This window comes from Polypterus senegalus, chromosome 5, assembly GCF_016835505.1.
Source record: "Polypterus senegalus isolate Bchr_013 chromosome 5, ASM1683550v1, whole genome shotgun sequence".
NCBI classification, from domain to species: domain Eukaryota; kingdom Metazoa; phylum Chordata; class Cladistia; order Polypteriformes; family Polypteridae; genus Polypterus; species Polypterus senegalus.
The window spans coordinates 100,561,589-100,579,765 of NC_053158.1; positions in this window are offsets into that span (position 1 = coordinate 100,561,589).

The window sequence follows — 18,177 nt, forward strand, 5'->3', positions numbered from 1 at the left end:
TTTCGAAATGAAACCTGCCCAACTTTTGTAAGTAAGCTGTAAGGAATGAGCCTGCCAAATTTCAGCCTTCTACCTACACGGAAAGTTGGAGAATTAGTGATGAGTGAGTCAGTCAATGAGTGAGTGAGTAAGTCAGTCAGTCAGTCAGCCAATGAGGGCTTTGCCTTTTATTAGTATAGATGAAGACTGAAGTCCAAATATCAAATAAACACTTTCACAAAAGGTACAACAATAATACAACAACTTTTGTGGTGCTGCAGTAAGAACGACTGACTTGTACTCCAGAAATCGTGAGTTCGAAACAAGCTCCCTCAGAATTTTACCATTTTGAGTAGTGAGCTGCTCTTATTGTTAATATTATACAATAAAAACATACATTTGATTTGTGTCTGTAACAGCCGGTGTAAATTTATAGTACTTGTAAAAGTTAGTGGGTTTTTTTTTTCATTTTTATTCTCTCTGTCATGATCACGATACAACAACCCCCGCACAATATATGACACTATTGTTTTTATTTGAAACTGGGAGTAACTATAAATGTGAGTGGTGTTTTGAGACAATGGAACTGGAAATTCTCTGATATGGAGGGATAAAAGCGGACAAACGCTGGTGAATCTGCCTTTTTGGTATCTCATTGTCACTTGATTTATTTTTATTCAGTTTTATTGAGTTTTTCTGCTCATGCTGAATTAGTATGCACCTTATGGAGACATACGTATATATATGATATTTGGAATTATTCATTTTATGACCTGTATAATACATTTCGGAAAACATTGTGGCACTAAAGCAACATTATTAATATTCATTGCATACCTTCTTGTGGTTGTAATCCGTGACGACTTTTTTTTTTTCCAATCTTGCCCAGTCTCTACATTTTGGTGTATGGTGGTGTTTCTTTTGTATTCTGGGACATAAGGAGGAAAGAATAGTACAGAGAGGTGAGTTCGGCACTATATGCAATCATCAAATTCAAATGTTAACAGTTCCCACACAGCCAAGGACCGTCCTTCCTACATTTACGACATGTTTACCTGTTGCAATGTACACACTTCTCTCTATGCTGTAGTTCCTATTACAAAGTTAACTTTTACAAGTACAGTACCATAAATTTAAAATAAGCCTTGCCAATTTGGTAATATTTAACAGAAGAATTACTAGCGCCTACGAAAAAACTTGTACTGTATATCCGTCATACCTTAAGCCACGATCAAATGTTATTTACCTATTTACCTTTATTTATTTACTTACTTCCTACAGCGTAAAGTCACAACTAGAGTGCAGAGCTTCCCATGTACATATACAAAGTACAGCGATGGCAAAAGTGCATTCTTGCTCCAATGTAGAAGCGTAGTCATGATCTGAGTTTCTGAGTTCACCTCTGTTATAGCGCGTCTATGTGAAAACAGCAGTGTCAAATGCTGTTGGGGCGAGGGGGGGGGGAGTGTTGGGATCGTGAACGCACCTGAAGAATAAAACTGAAAAAAACACTTCTAAACTACAGTAAGTTATGGATTTTAGTTTTTCACAGAGGTTGAAGTATTGAATTGGTTTTGTAAATAGTATCATTAGTAAATGTAAAGTTTTGCTTATAGATACTGAGTGCCGTTATAAATGAGATCTAATCATTCTAGGGAGAAAAAGATTCATTTACTACAGTGTGATATACAGCTGGCAAAACTAAACAAGACTGTTTCTATATGTAAGGAATATCATAATTAATATACACTCACTGTTTCTTTGTCACATACGCTACAGAGGGCTGAAATCTATTTAAATTTACAGTTTAATCTACTCCAGTGCAGCTACCTCCTGATATTTTTATTCACTTCCAATACAGGACTGATTGTCACCACCAGCATGCTTCTACAAGGATTTTTCAAAAAGTAAGAACTCCATGTTTTAGGTTAATTAATGGAGATCAAAATTCTGCTCAGAATTTGTCTTTCCCTTTTTTCTTCTCTTTACAATTACTTACCAAATGCCTCGATCCATTTTTGCTAAAGCAGCATTGTCTTTTTTTCTGTTTTTTTAAATGATTATTCTGCTCAGATATCATGATCAGTTGGGTGAATCTTTCATCTCATTAGGGCAAGAGAATTGTCTTCTTTCGAGTCCATGAAATTAAGAAAACTGTTGTTTTTTAAATCAGAACTGCCACTTTGATTAGCTTTGATTAGCTCTTTTCTTTGTTAAATCAGAAAGAGACAATTCTGCTAAATTCTACTCTGTTCGTTCCATAATTACCAGAGGCTAATACTAACTCATAAAGAATATCTGCTGATTTGGTCTTTTATACATTGAGGAAACAAATTAACTTGCACATTTACAAGTTAAATTATATTTTATTACATTTTTACAGGGTGTGTTATTTAATGCAATTATACCTACAAAGCAACCTAATAAGCTCTGTTTTGAACATTTCACTTTTGAGTCCTCTAGTTGCACTTTTCTGCAGTGTGCTGTTTTCTCAGTTTAACAGTTTTGTTTGTCCTTTTACAAGACTTTCCACCTTACTTAAATTGCCTGTCTTTATTAGTTACTTCTGGAGCAATTTAAGAGCCATCTAAAAAGACAAATACAACTGTTATCTCTATATGAGATAAATACAGCACTAGATCTTAGATAAATTGCACATTACTAGACAGTGCATATATCCAGAATTCGACAGCAAATCATTAATTATTCAGTTGATAGGCCAGTTTTTTTAGATTTTTCAGATTATCAGGATGCAACAATGTGCAGAACAGTTTTACATAAACAAATCTGAAATAGGTCAGATGTTAACTTAAATCAAATGTTATGCTGATCAGAACAGAGACAGTTCTTCTCAGATTCTGCATGCAGGACCCAAGCCAAAAACCTGTTTAGGATTGATTGGATGCAGCATCTGTCACTGAAGATATAATTCTAACTGGATTAATTTGACTTCTTCTCAAAATTTTTGTTGTTACAGAATAACTAAGTTGCAATCCTATAAAGTAATCCATTATGTATATAGTTTTTACATTAATTTCCATTTCAAAGCCCTTTACCTTACAGGATACCTTTTTATAGATAAGGAACTTGAGGCTTCTGGTCACATGTCAGTGAATTATAAGTGGGGATTTGATTTTAGACCTGGAGCTATTAATTCAACTCATCAGCCTATTGATGTCACATACTTGAAAAGCAAGTGTAAAATATTATAGATTGTTATAGGAATTTTTAGAAAAAAAATAATAAATTTTACAGTATTGACAAGAATGATCTGAAATGTAAATTAAAGAATTAAAAATGCGTCCTAAACAACAACAACAAAAAAAAGATTTCTATGGGATAGACTATTATGATCTAACCTCAACTCAAATGTGGTCCAGATTTTCTAGCAAAAGACTCAGGCAAGGACCAGTAATGTTCTTCAGTGTCTTCTGAGATTCCAATATATTCTTCTTCTCAATCTCATTTTATAAAAGATGATCCCAATTATCTTTGTTAAATGTTCAGGGCACCTCAGCTGACTACTCTCAATCTACAGAAGCAGTTCTCCTCCAAGTACCTTCTGAATTTGCAAGACACTTACTTGCCATGGACAGTGAACCTACCACATATGTTTTCAGGGACGTTGCATTTGGTCTAAGCTTGTAAACATAGCTGAGGATTTCAATTGACAGGTAAATTAAAAGTTTTATGAGAGAATTTATGTCTCACATACACTGGCTCATCATTGGCGCGGCTCCTTTATAATTGCATTCTCCTGCAACTGTTTATAATGTACTCTGTTTAACTTACATTGTTTATATTATCTGTCTGTGATGTTGAGTTATGTTGTAAGTATCTCCAAAGCTACTAGGTTAAATCCCCATGCATAAAGTTCTAGTAAATAAAAGTGATTCTGATTCTAACATCTTTCCTCACAGAAGCAGACTGCTCAGAACTCTTTTCTCGAGAAGGACTATGACTTCAAGTTGGATATGTCACTTGTCATCCCAGATCTCTTAACATAATCATTGCTAGTGCAATCATTAAATAAATGCACTTTATCTGTCTGACATAACAAATTTTATAATTAAAAAAAAATGTTGATTTACTTAGTATTAAAGAACAATTTTTTTATATTCCAATATATTATCATTTTTCTTTGATGAAGATAATAAGTATATTTATTACTAATGTTTTCAAAGTTCTATTAATAAAATGTCAGTTCACTGAACAGTGTTGTACGAAAACCACAAGAAGCTCATAGTGCCACATTGTTTTAGAAAGATTATATGAGTAGATCAGGATGGAGACAATTGGTTCCACTCTGCTCACCTTGTGATTTTATACTACGACTAAAAACAAATAATGCAAACTTTATCATTTTTCAAGTAATAAAAACAAATGTGGGCCTTGTGGCATAGGAGATCTTTGCTTTATTTTTTATCAGATAAATCACCTGAAAGGAGACTGTCTATGGTCCATCACATCTGAATCTCACCTTGATGTGTGACCCAGTCTTCTGCTTGGCCCCCCTCGAATAAACAAAGAGGATTAATAGAGTTACCAGTGGATTGTTAGAAAGAAACTGCCACTGAAGTTCTATAATTAATCCCCACATACTGTATGCAACAACTTAAAATTAGCTGTTACCTATAACATTTAGCTCTTGTTTGCCTACAGGACATGGTTGCTTTATCCATTGAGGTGGCCAGGACACCCCTGTGATGGAAGGACCGAGGGAGAAGGTATATTCATGGCAATACCTCAACTGGAATACGAGAGGACAACCCCCCTGGCTCACAGTGGGGCCACGGTTTTGGAGCTTAGAAGCTCAACCCTGCACCACTAGGGGGCGCCTGAATAGTTTCTGAGCCCTGGGTTGCAAAACTTCCACCATACCTGGAAGTGCTGCTGGAAGAAGATCTGGGAGCACCTGGTGCCCTATAAAAGGGGCTGCCTCACTCCATTCGCAGAACCAGAGTCGGGAGGAGGTGGATGAAGCTTACTGGGAGAGGAGTGGAGGCGGCAGAGAAAGGGAGAAGGAAGAAAGGACTGCAATTGCTTTTGGTGCTTTTTGCATTGTGCTCTGTAGTGTGGAATTAAGAGAAAGTGCTTCCCCACTTGAAATAAACGTGTGTGCTTGACAGTATTAGTGTCTGCCTCTCTGTGTCGGATAGGGTGGTTGGTGCACCCCCTGGAGGTCCACACCATGCTACTTCTTTCAAAATGTAGTGACCAGTGTCTTAAATGTTACATGGGATATATCTAAAAACAGAATGAAAAGACAAACTAATCAATACTGCCATTGATTATAGCAAACCCATATTTGCCTATTCGGTGTTTAGTGCTGTAAGAGTTTGTACACCAATTGCAAATTACCTATGGGGAAATAATTTGGATTTCAGGCTCCTTAAGTAATTGCTGAGTTAAAGGTGAACACTTTAGACATCTTAAAAAAATTACTTTTTGAAGATAATAATGAAAAACATATTTTACTACAGCTACCTCACAAGTTCAGAGTCCTGCATTCAAACCCCAATTCAGTCATGTTCTCCAGGTATCTGTCTGGGTTTCTTGGGGTACATTAACTTTCTTCCATATTCTAAGGGCTGTAAACTGTCCCTGTATGAGTAAGTATGTGTGGCTTGCAGTGGCCTGGAACCTATGTGTGATTGATATTCCTGGTTTGCCCCTAATTCTGCCAGAATAGGCTTCAGTTTCCAAGAACCCTGCATCGTTATAATTGGATTCTGAAACTAAATTAACATAACATTCTCAATCCTATTTCCTCCAATTCAGGGTTGAAGGGGCTGCAGCTTATCATGTCAGTATTGGGCACAGGGTTATCACCAGGCACTTTCACACACACCCACATCTTGTCCAGTTTAGAAGAGAATGTGCAAGCTTCACATAGACAGTAGCTTGATGTGAGATTCAAACCCAAATCACTGAATCTGTGAAATAGCAGCACTAACTATTGTGCTAGCCCTAAAAGTGAATACATTAATAAAATAAACATCAGTAGAAGAGTGAAATGTAACTAGCATTTCCATGCTTAGGCTTGTAATTAAGAGCTTCATTATAAATGAAATCCTATACAAGCATCATTGCCTTAATGCAGATATTATCAAGATGAGTAATTTTCTTGGAAAATGGAGAAATATTTCTGAAGTAGGGCTATTTATTTTTTCATTTTCAGTGAAGATTTTATCACAGCATGACACTGCATCTTTTCATTTCAAAGTAAATGTATTTCAAAATGATATTTAACAACCATAATTGTTAAATATTCTATGGTATATACTTTAGCAAAAGCATTAAAGCCAATTTTCCAAAGAAAAAAAAAATAACAATGTATATGTGAAAGACACTTAGGCTATTTTTTATCTAAAAAGCTTTTATTTCTAAAAATGAAATGAGGCTAAAGGCCTGCGGATTTTTTATCTTTATATTGTAAATCTCACATATGGCTAGCCAACAAAATTTTATGCTCTACCCTTTTTCATATTCTTCAAAACTCTCTGTACAATTTTATCATCATATTCCAGTCCCAAGGAATTCATTTAGCCTTTCATTATTGGTTTTGAGGTATTCCAATTAATATGACGAAGAATTAACAATAACTGTGATTGCATGGCATTCATAGAATTTGCGATAGACTCTGTTAGTTAACATTTGTGCACCTGTTCCATTGATACTAGCCAAACATACCCTTTTAAATGCCACCTTTCATTATTGCGAAGAGTAAATGCAAATGAGAATGTCAGTGGGATGGTATGGCTCAGAGTGTTTGAGGTATGCTAGCTTCTCATTAGCTCTTGATAAGAGTTGCTCAAAAGCGCAATAATTATAGTCATTTAATAGGAGTTTAATATTTTAAATAGGCTGCAAAGGTTTTTGCTTCAAACCTGTAATTTTAGCTTTCCTTCTGTTTCTGCTAAAAGTAGCGAATGCCTTTAAGTATTTCTGCATATTAACTGAAAATGACTTGTAAAGGCTGAGACCATATTGAGCAAAAATAAAAATTAACAGCTAATTTTATTATTGCTGCATGTTATGTTCCTTATTTTAGTTTTGAACTATTGTGGGATTTAAAAATGATATATAAATATTTCTGTAACCTGTCTGTGTTTTCCCAGTGATAATGGGATCTTAATTTCCTAAAATTATGTTTGTAGTGCTGCAATTCTGTTGTAGAATACAATCAAAAAAAGAGTGTCATTCATATTTGTACTCTTGCAAGCCTATCTACTGCAGCTTAATCAGTTAAGGTTTTGGCAGAGATATAGATAAACATCTTATCAGTTGCATCACTTTGTGTTTTTCTACTTAATGTAAGATTCTAGTTTAGCAGTTGAACATGGCTATGCAGGTGATTGTAATAATCTATATATATAATTCACTAAGGGCACGCAAGACAGTGAGCGCAAGCAAGACAGAGAGTCATCCCTGCCAACTCACAGAGCCCCGCCCACCAACTCTAAGACCATGAGATACGCTTGACATAGCCCCGCCCGCCAACTGTAACTAAGGGCAAGCAAGTCAGTGAGCGCACGCAAGACAGAGAGCCATGCCCACCAAAGCCCGTCCGCCAACTCTAACTAAAGGCAAGTGAGACAGAGAGCCACGCCCACCAATTCACAGAGCCCCGCCCACCAACACTAACTAAGGGCAAGCAAGACAGAGAGCACACGCAAGACAGAGAGCCACGCCAGCCAATGCCCGTCCGCCAACTCTAACTAAGGGCAAGCAAGACAGAGATGGCACATAAAACAGAGAGCCATGCCCGCCAATTCACAGAGCCCCGCCCACCAACTCTAAGACCATGGGATACGCACGACATAGCCCCTCCCACCATCTCTAATCCTACTTCCGCGTCCACCGTCGCTCTCGATCAAACAGCAATAATTAGCAAACAAACAAAGATAACTGACAGTAACAGTGCAAAATTCACAATTGGTATGACAGTTTGAAAAGATAAGTTTTGAAGGTAGTTTTAAAATTTGTTATTGAATCGAGCTGATGTATATGAGAGAGAAGAGAATTCCCGAGTTGAGGAGCACTATGAGAGACGCTCAAGCTCCCATAGCACAGAGTTTGATGTGTGGTACAGAAAGTACAGCTGCAGATGAGAATCAGAGTGAGCAAGACGAGTGTCAGTCTGTAGGAGATCAGTGAGGTTGTGGAGAGCTTTAAGTGTTAAGAGCGGTATTTAGTATTGCATTCTGTAGTTAACAAGGAGCCAGTGAAGTTGAGAGAGAATAAGTGTAGTATGTTCAGTGGATTTAGAACAGCAGGTTATTATCCTGGCAGCAGAATTTTGAATAAATTGTAAGCGCTGGATACATTTTTGTGGGATGACAGATAGAATACCATTACAGTAATCTATACGTGAGGTGACTCGGGCATTAACCAATTCTTTAGTACTGTGTTGCGTAAGAACAGGACGAAGTCTAGAAATGTCTCGGAGATGGAAGAAAGCAGTCTGAGAAATGTTACTTATACAGGAGGAATTATTTTATAATAATGATAATTATTATTATTTAATAATTGCCATAATTACTGTATAAATGGATATAAATAATGGCATGTAAACGATTCTCCAAAATCTGTTATATGTAAACGATACTATTTAAAACATTGTTTTATAATCAGAAAACCCGGTTTCCACGTCTACCTGTATTAGTTTAAATGGCACTTTTACCACTCGCAATAGGGCGGACGCGCTGACTTATCGACTGGACAACACAGTGACTGCGGCATCTATCTATATATGTCTATGTTTTCTGTAGCCTGCTACAGGAAGGTACTCTCTCGACCATTGGCATTAGTTTTGCTCCTTGCTATTTTCGTTATATTACGACGGTGGTTTCCTAAGCGTTTGTTATACTGAATTCCTTTCTCAACATTTTCCGTTCCTATTCTTACACCGCCGTATGCTACGGCGGGCTTCAACTAGTTTTATATATTTCTTGAAGTTTGTTGATGCAATGGAAGTGGGAGGAGAACACGTCAGCAACATATGAATCTGGTGAAGATGATCCCTGGAGAAGGTTATGTATCACAACATCAGTTGGTTATAGGAAAACTTTTAGTCAGGGGGCTTGAAGAACAGTAAGAGGAAGGATGTCCTGAAGCTGAGGGTCTGAAAGTTGAAGGAGTACAGCGTAAATAAGCTTACAACATCAACAACATTTATTTATATGGCACATTCTCATAGGAAAATGTAACTTCTCAAAGGTTCATTTTTGATAGCTCAAGAAATTCACAGAGATTCTACTTTATGATTCATTTAAGAATCATCTTTGTCACAGACGTTTCTCCTAAAATTCCTCTAAGAGAAACAGCTTTAGACAAAAAGGAGACATGAGATACAATTGACATCAAAGGAGTCAAAATTGAGAATTTGGTTTGAAAAAGTATGGCATATTTTGTGAGATCTCTTTCAAGACTTCACATCAAAAGGATGGTCCCTACACCTCACCACAGACTGAAACATGGGCAGGGTGCCCCAGCCCCACCACACACCCCCCACCGCCCCCCACCCCAAAGGGTCAGCACAGACAGGAATGCAGAAAGCATGACTCCTCCAAGGGTCTCCAAGGACAGGAATACAGGCAGCATGGCCCTCCTGGGGCAATCGTAGGGAGCAACATGGGCAAGGTGTCCCCCTCCTGGGACCCTTGCAGGCAGCAACTTTGCTCCTGGCAGGGTTGACTCAACTGAAACCTAAAAGCTATGAGATGAATATTTATGGGCTTTACTCACCTTTGTTGTTTCTGTTGTTCAAGACTGTAATGAAGTACTAATCTCCATTTTTCCAAATTCGGGTGGCTCCATCATAATTGGACAGCTTGCAGACAGCAACATTCTATTTTTCACCTGCAGCTGGCTACTTCGGGCTTCTGTTTTCTCTCATTGGAGTCAATTGTAAGTTTTTATTTCTATCCCCTTAACTCTGCTCATGACGTGGCTTGATTGCCTCAGCACTCCTCCTGCGGGGCTTCAGCGATCCACATGCACTCTGAAGGGACTTTGCCAAAATAAACGATGTGTGTTGAGGTAATTGGCTTTTTACTTTTAACACATTGAAACAGGCGATTCAAAAAACTCTCCAACAAAAATAGGTAAAGCAGGCTCCAAGCATTCTGTTTAATTGTTTTAGCCTTGAGCATAATCTTGGAGGGTTTGATCATTATACTGCTATGCTGTATCTTCGGCAATTTGAAAGTCTCTACAAAGAAAACAGGAATAGCAAAATCAAAGCATTCTGTAGCGAATACAGGAGACATAACTACAGGTGCAGGATCACCTGACTCAAATCTGGACAAAATCAAGGGTGAATCAATTCAAAAAGCAGCGGGCTGCTATGAAAACAGGAATAGCTGGCACTAAGCACTCCATAACATACATAGGGTCTTTTAACTTGGTTTTCCTTTGTGGGTTTTGTACTGCTCCAGCTTCACTCTTGACTGGAGAGCCCCCTCACAGTCTTAACTAAAGCAGCCGATCAATGTTGCAATGCAGATGCAACAACAGAAGGCATACCTTGTGTGTCTGTAGTGTTTCTCTGCTTCTCCACAGCCTGAACAGAATACTGCTTCAGCAGATAAGAAATTGTATCCCGAGTATAAGCAACTCGATCATCCATATCATAAAAAACATCATCCTCTTCCAAATCTTGGATTCTGTGGCCTCAAACAACTGGTCCTCAATTTGTTTTATTTTTATATATAATACGCTACTGTATCTATCCATTTGTCTGTCCAGGATTTTAAATCACTTGTAGCTCGCAAACCATTTGGCCTATTGACCTGAAATCTGGTACACATATACTACGTGACATCTACAATCCACTTTCGCGGTGATGATTGACCTCCAAGATTATTCCTTGTTTTCTTTTTATTTTATTTTATTGTAGAAACAACTCTCGGCAGTGGCTAGCAGGGTTAGGTGCCGTACAGCAGCCGTTCTCATCCCTACCATCTTTGCCATCACTTCCACTACCTCTTCATATCTTAAATCATTCTTGAGGCAGATTGAAGACTAAAGTGGCAGCTTAAGTGAAAAATTAAATAAAACGTATTAAGTAATTCCAATACAAACATTGACAATCAGTTTTAACGCAAGAAGATGCCGATGATAGAGGAGAAGAAACAGGCCGCTAGCGTGGAGAAAAGAAGAGCTGCTCAGGAAGCAGCAAGCGCATCAACCTCTGAGCAAATGAATGCTAACTAAACCTTATAGAGAAAAAGTATGAACAATATGAATTCTTAAGTCAAGTGTATTCACTGCACGTTATCGTGGTTTCATTATGGTTTCATTATATTGTCTGAGCTGAATTGGCTGCTCCTCCTGATCTCATAATAGGAACAAAAATGCACATCAACAATATCCAATGAGTCTTTCAGATACTGTAGCTCAATTTGTACATTGCAGCTATGAAGATGACAAGTTTTTTTATTTCAATGGCTGTTCATTCTGTCATGAACTAGCTGAGTTTGAAAAGCACAGCTGCCAAAACACTTATAATGTTGCCCATTAGAGGGGGACAACACCATCAAGATACCTCAACTAGAATCCCAAAGGGCTGAGACAAATTTTGATAAAAATAAAAGGTTTATTTTCACAAAAGCCTGTGCAGGCACAAAGCTCCAAAGAGCATGAAGAGTTGCCTGAAAGTTAAGAGTAAACACAGAAAACAGAGTTCCAATACAATACACAAAACACGTCAGGATGGAGCAGAGGTTCAAAAACTCAGTTACACAGTCCCAATACACAAAACGAAGTCGAGAAACACAGCACAGGTTTGATATCCAGGACATCAAAAGGTAGTAGCAAAGACACAGGTACTCTCAATACTCTCACTGAACTGCAAGGAATCATGGGGAGTCCCTCCCTGAAATAGGATGGAAGGCTGTTCCTACTGGTGATGGGCAGGTGCCCCCCCCCATTGTGGAACAACCCACAAAACACAAGGAAGAAGGATAAATGAACACAATGAAAAATATACATAATGAACAAAATAAACCTTAATACTAATAAATGACATAAAATCACATAAAAAAAACCAGAAACACAATTTTGAACACTAGCTAAGGAGAATATGCTAACTTAACCATGACAGAGATTAGTGTTAGTCATTTCTCCAATTTGTTTCTCCCTGTCCCTGTTTTTTTAGTGTGCTACAGTCTTCTTCTTTCATCTGCTCCTGTTAGGGGTTGCCACAGCGGATCATCTTCTTCCATATCTTTCTGTCCTCTACATCTTGTTCTATTACACCCATCACCTGCATGTCCTCTCTCACCACATCCATAAACCTTTGCTTAGACCTTCCTCTTTTTCTCTTCCCTGGCAGCTCTATCCTTAGCATGCTTCTCCCAATATACCCAGCATCTCTCTTCTGCACTTGTCCAAACCAACGCAATCTAACCTCTCTGACTTTGTCTCCCAACCGTCCAACTTGAGCTGACCGTCTAATGTACTCATTTCTAATCCTATCCATCCTCATCACACCCAGTGCAAATTTTAGCATCTTTAACTCTGCCACCTCCAGCTCTGTCTCCTGCTTTCTGGTGCCACCGTTTCCAACCCATATAACATAGCTGGTCTCACTACCGTCCTGTAGACCTTTCCTTTCACTCTTGTTGATACCTGTCTGTCACAAATTACTCCTAACACTCTTCTCCACCCATTCCACCCTGCTTGCACTCTCTTCTTCACCTCTCTTCCACAATCCTCATTACTCTTTACTGTTGATCCCAAGTATTTAAACTCATCCACCTTCACCAACTGTACTCCCTGCATCATCATCATTCCACTGACCTCCCTCTCATTTACACACATGTATTCTGTCTTGTTCTTACTAACCTTCATTCCTCTCCTCTCTAGAGCATATCTCCACCTCTCTAGGGTCTCCTCAACCTGCTCCCTACTATCACTACAGATCACAATGTCATCAGCAAACATCATAGTCCATGGGGACTCCTGTCTAATCTCGTCTGTCAACCTGTCCATCACCATTGCAAATAAGAAAGGGCTCAGAGCTGATCCCTAAAGTAATCGCACCTCCACCTTGAATGCATCTGTTACTCCTACCGCAGACCTCACCACTGTCACACTTCCCTCGTACATATCCTGTACAACTCTTACATACTTCTTTGCCATTCCCGACTTCCTTATACAATACCATAGCTCCTCTTGAGGCACCCTGTCATATGCTTTATCCATGTCCGCAAAGATGCAATGCAACTCCTTCTGGCCTTCTCTAAACTTCTCCATCAACATCCTCAGAGCAAACATTGCATCTGTGGTGCTCTTTCTTGGCATGAAACCATACTGCTGCTCACTATTCATCACCTCACTTCTTAACCTAGCTTCCACTACTCTTTCCCATAACTTCATGCTGTGGCTCATAAATTTTATTCCCCAGTAGTTACTGCAGTCCTGCACATCCACCTTATTCTTAAATATCGGCACCAGTACACTTCTTCTCCATTCCTCAGGCATTCTCTCACTTTCCAAGATTCCTTTAAACAATCTGGTTAAAAACTCCACTGCCATCTCTCCTAAACACCTCCATGCTTCCATAGGTATGTCATCTGGACCAATGGCCTTTCCATTTTTCATCCTCTTCATAGCTGTCCTTACTTCCTCCTTGCTAATCCATTGCACTTCCTGATTCACTATCTCCACATCATCCAACCTATTCTCTCTGGCCAATCCACCATATAAAGCGAGAGCACAGAATGGTGGCATTTTTATGCCAACCAGGACTTGAATCCACTCACAAGGAGATGCTTACAAGATAGAGCAGAGCATGAGGAAAGCTGGAGTGACTGACCTTATGCCAGTGTCATTTAAGCTGTGTGTTTAATAACTCTTTTTCTTTGTTTTGGTTTAATTAAAAAGGGTTACTGGAGTGATAACTCCCTGCTTCTGACTGGCACTTCACGTCTGGCCACAATATCCATTCACATAATCTCAGTAGTCATCATCGCTTATTATAGATCTAATTCTGAAACTTTGAGTGCATTCTAATTCTCATCAGAAGTGTACATGTTTAAAATACTTAAAGTAAAAATGTTCATTAAATATGCTACTGAAAGACTAGGGTTGCCTATTTTAATCTTTCTAAAATGTTTTTTAAAAATTCTGTGCAATACACTATATAGTGAAAGGTTTGTGAACACCCAATAATCACATTTATTTGAGCTTGCTGGACATCCCAAAACCATAGGCTATTAATATGTAGTTGGTCCCCACTTTGTGACTATAACAGCCTCCACTCTTCTGGTAAGGCGTTCCACAAGATTTTGATCATGTTTGTGGGAGTTTGTGCTGAATCAGTCTAAAGTGCATTCATGAGGTTAGGTACTGAGGTTGGATGAGAAGATCTGGCATGCAATCAACTTTCCAATTCATCTCAAGATAATGTTCAGCAGGTTGAGTTCAGTGATCTGTGCAGACCACTCAAGTTTCCCCACATCTAATTTGTCCCACCATTTCTTTATGGTTCTGGGTTTATACACAGGGGCACAGACATACTAGAAAAGAAAAAGGCCTTCCTGAAACTTTTGCTGTAAAGTTTGGAGTGGAGAATTGCCCAACATGTTTCTATATGCTCTAGCATTAACTGTACCCTTCACTGAAGCCAAGGGGTCAGCCCAAGCCCAGAGAAACACCCTCAGATGGATTATCCCTCCTAAACCAAGCTTTACAATCGCCATTTTGCAGTCTGAAAGGTAGCAGTCTCCTGGCAACTGCCAAGCCCAGATTTACCTGTCAGGCTGCCAGATAGAGAAGCGTGATTCATCACCTCGGAGAACACGTTTCAACTGCTTCAGAGTCTGTGAGAGTGCTATGCGCCACTCCATCTAATGCTTGGCATTCAGCATAGTGATTAGTGTTTTTCGCAGCAAATATGCTGTGTTCACCTGCGACCTTGTTTGCTGAATATTCTTCTAGCAATTCACTGTGAGACCGGCTTAGGGGAACATTTTATTCCCAGCGCCCCATGATGTTTTGTGAGTCCAGCTTGACATCACAGAGCTGTAGCAGCATGGCGCAGATCTTTCATGCATGCATACTGTAAGATTATTGCCACTCTTTTTCAAGCATGTCTGAGGTCATGACTTGAACAGTACATCAGCCAAATTTCCATCCTGAATGCATTTTAAAAAATAAATAAATAAACTTGAAGTATTTTCATTTGAGGCATACATCAGCTGACCGTAATGAATACTGGCACTATAATTTGCATGCATAATTAGATCTTCACTGGACTATGATCTGAAAACAAGCCTTAAAGGAGCCTTACCTTCATCAGAAAACAAAGAAGACACTGTGAAATAATAATGAAAGATTTATTACTATTTACACGATTATTCTTTCTTCTTTCTTCCTGCACAGGGAACAAAAACAACATTTAAGCTGTAGCCAAAGCCACACCTTCAAACAATGGAAGGAGTCAGTCCTGAGCCAAACAATTGGAATGCTCTCTCTTTTTTTTTTTAATTATTGCTAATTTGTGACCACTTGTTGCATTTTGTTTGTGGAATTGGGTCTGTCTGAGTCTTTTTTTTGAGAGAGGCACAGTAGTTAGCACTTCATCCTCAAAGCACATATCACATTTTCAGCGACAATATTTATTCCAACATAGTTGACAGACATTTCCCTAGATCTCAAGGACACTTAAAAGATCATTGCACCTTAATAATCCTCTCAGAACTGGTTTATCTTTTGGAGTTCAGCGAACTTCCCAAACATTTCAATGATTTTGCTGAACTCACAGTGAAGGGGTTTGCTTACTACTAATAGTGATCTTAGGCTTGTATACAGCTGCTCAGCCATGGAAACCCATTTAATGAAGCTCTTAGCACCCAGTTCTTGTGCTGATGTGTGAACGATGCAACAGAGAATAGGCAATTTTTACACACTATACACTTTAGTACTCAGGAGCACCGCAATGTGCTGTTGCTCCACGACAGTTGCACTTTACAATGACAGCACTTACTGAGGTACATCTAGCAGAGCAGAAATTTCACATACTGACTTCTAGCAACTCTGACAATAGGTGCAGCTGAAACACCTGGGACATCATGTATAAAACTTGCTTACAATTTGAAATATGCATAGGCCAGTTCTTATATAAAAATTGGGATTTATAAAACATGAGCTTGGCCTTTGGATTAAGTTTTGATGATCCATAAGTCCTATGAAGAGTTTTTGTTGTTGGACTTTTAGCGACTCCAGGCGGCTAGACAATGAAGTGAACAGTAAATCTTGTTTCATTGCATGTGTTATGACATGTGAGTGACTTTGTGATGTCTGTTCTTCCATTTCCTAAAGTTGCTTGTTCTAAACCTGTAATGAAGCATGAATTGTGTGATTTCTGCGTATTGGTCTCTGTAATGTGGGTACCAATTTAGCATACAACTCTCACAATTCTGGCTTTAGGATTTGTAAATCATTTTATTAGTCAGCCATCATCACAAAAAATAACACAAATAGCATTAAAGATATTTCAATATTGTAAAACATTGTATTTTTAATTTTGTTTGTTTATGTAGTTTAATTGTTGCAAAATGACCAATTTCTTTTTTTAAAAAGTTAGAAAATATACACCTAGTACACAGTGTAACTTTATTTATCACCTCTAATGTTATGAATTCTTTATACAGTATTTGTGGATTTCTTGAGTTAATACCAATGTCTGGGGAGAATTTCATGTGAATAGCTTCTGGAAATATATTTACTGAAATAAATGTTGACACATTTAATACTCATTTCCCTTACTGTAATACTGATTTGTGACTTAGTTAACTGATTTAAGAGTTGGTTCTTTTTCTGTTAATTAATTTCACCAGCGCCTCCAGTACCATCCAGTCATTCCTGTTAAGGAGTAAACTCAGAAATATGCAAGTGAATGAGCCTGTGGTGTCCAGGATAATGGACTATCTGTCAGGCAGAGTGCAGTTTGTGAAACTCAAGGACTGTGTTTCTGATATGGATGTGAGCAACACTGGGGTACCTCAAGGAACAGTCCTGTCTCCTCTTCACTCTGTTCACCTCCAACTTTAAATATAACAGCAGGTCATGTCACTTGCAGAAATTCTCATATGATTCTGCACTTAAGGGGGTATTGATAAAAGGGATAAGACAAAGTATAGGAGTCAGATGGAGAAGTTTGTTTCTTGGTGCAAAGAGAATTGTCTGCATCTTAACATTAACAAAACGAAGCCTCTATGTCTGGTCACTATTCAAGGAGTGAATGTATAGGTGGTCCAATCCTACAAGTACTTGGGGGTCCACATTATTGACAGGTTGGACTAGTCTCAGAACACAGAGGGACTATATAAGAAAGAGCAGAGCAGGCTCTTGTTCCTTAGGAGAGTGTATTCCTTTAATATGGATAATGACATCCTTCACATCTTCTATAACTGTGTGATAGCCAGTGTGATTTACTATGCTATAATGTGCTGGGCTGAAAACAGCACTTCAAGAGTGGCCCACTGAATCAACAAGCTAATTAAAAGGACAAGCTCAGTTATAGGACACACTCTAGACCCCCTGGAGGGCATAGCAAAATGAGATAATTAAAACAAAACTGGGTGTCATTATGAACAATGCTGCAGATCGTCTCTGTAACACACTAAAACTGAGTACTTTCAGCTAATGATTTATTCAGCAGAAGTATATCAAGAAACACTACTGGAGCTGCTGTATACCAACCGCAAAACATCTGCATGATACCTCACTGTGACTGGGACTACGAAGTGAGAGATTTTCTTTCTTTTGAATTTTTCTTGTTTAATAGTAATTCCAGTGCGTATGTTAAGATGAAAGTGTGTGTGAATTTTTATTTATTTACTTACTTATCTACCTGTTTATGTTTATATTTATTTAAAGTGTTTCTGTGAAAAGCCAAATTTCCCCCTGGGGACAAATAAAATTACATCTAATCTAACCTAACCTAACCTAACCTAATCTAATCTAATCTATTTACTTCATCAAAGACATAGATATGACATTTTTGTCTTTTAAGTATTTTGTCACAGTGTGACATGTGTTAGAGTTTTGTTTAGATCACCATGCCACAAATTTGCACTGGCAGGCATAAGCCACAGCCATGCACATTGCCAACTGCTGACTACCAAGGATCTTTTTTGCCGACAGAAGGGTCTTTTGGACATGTAAAAGACGCAAATACTGAAT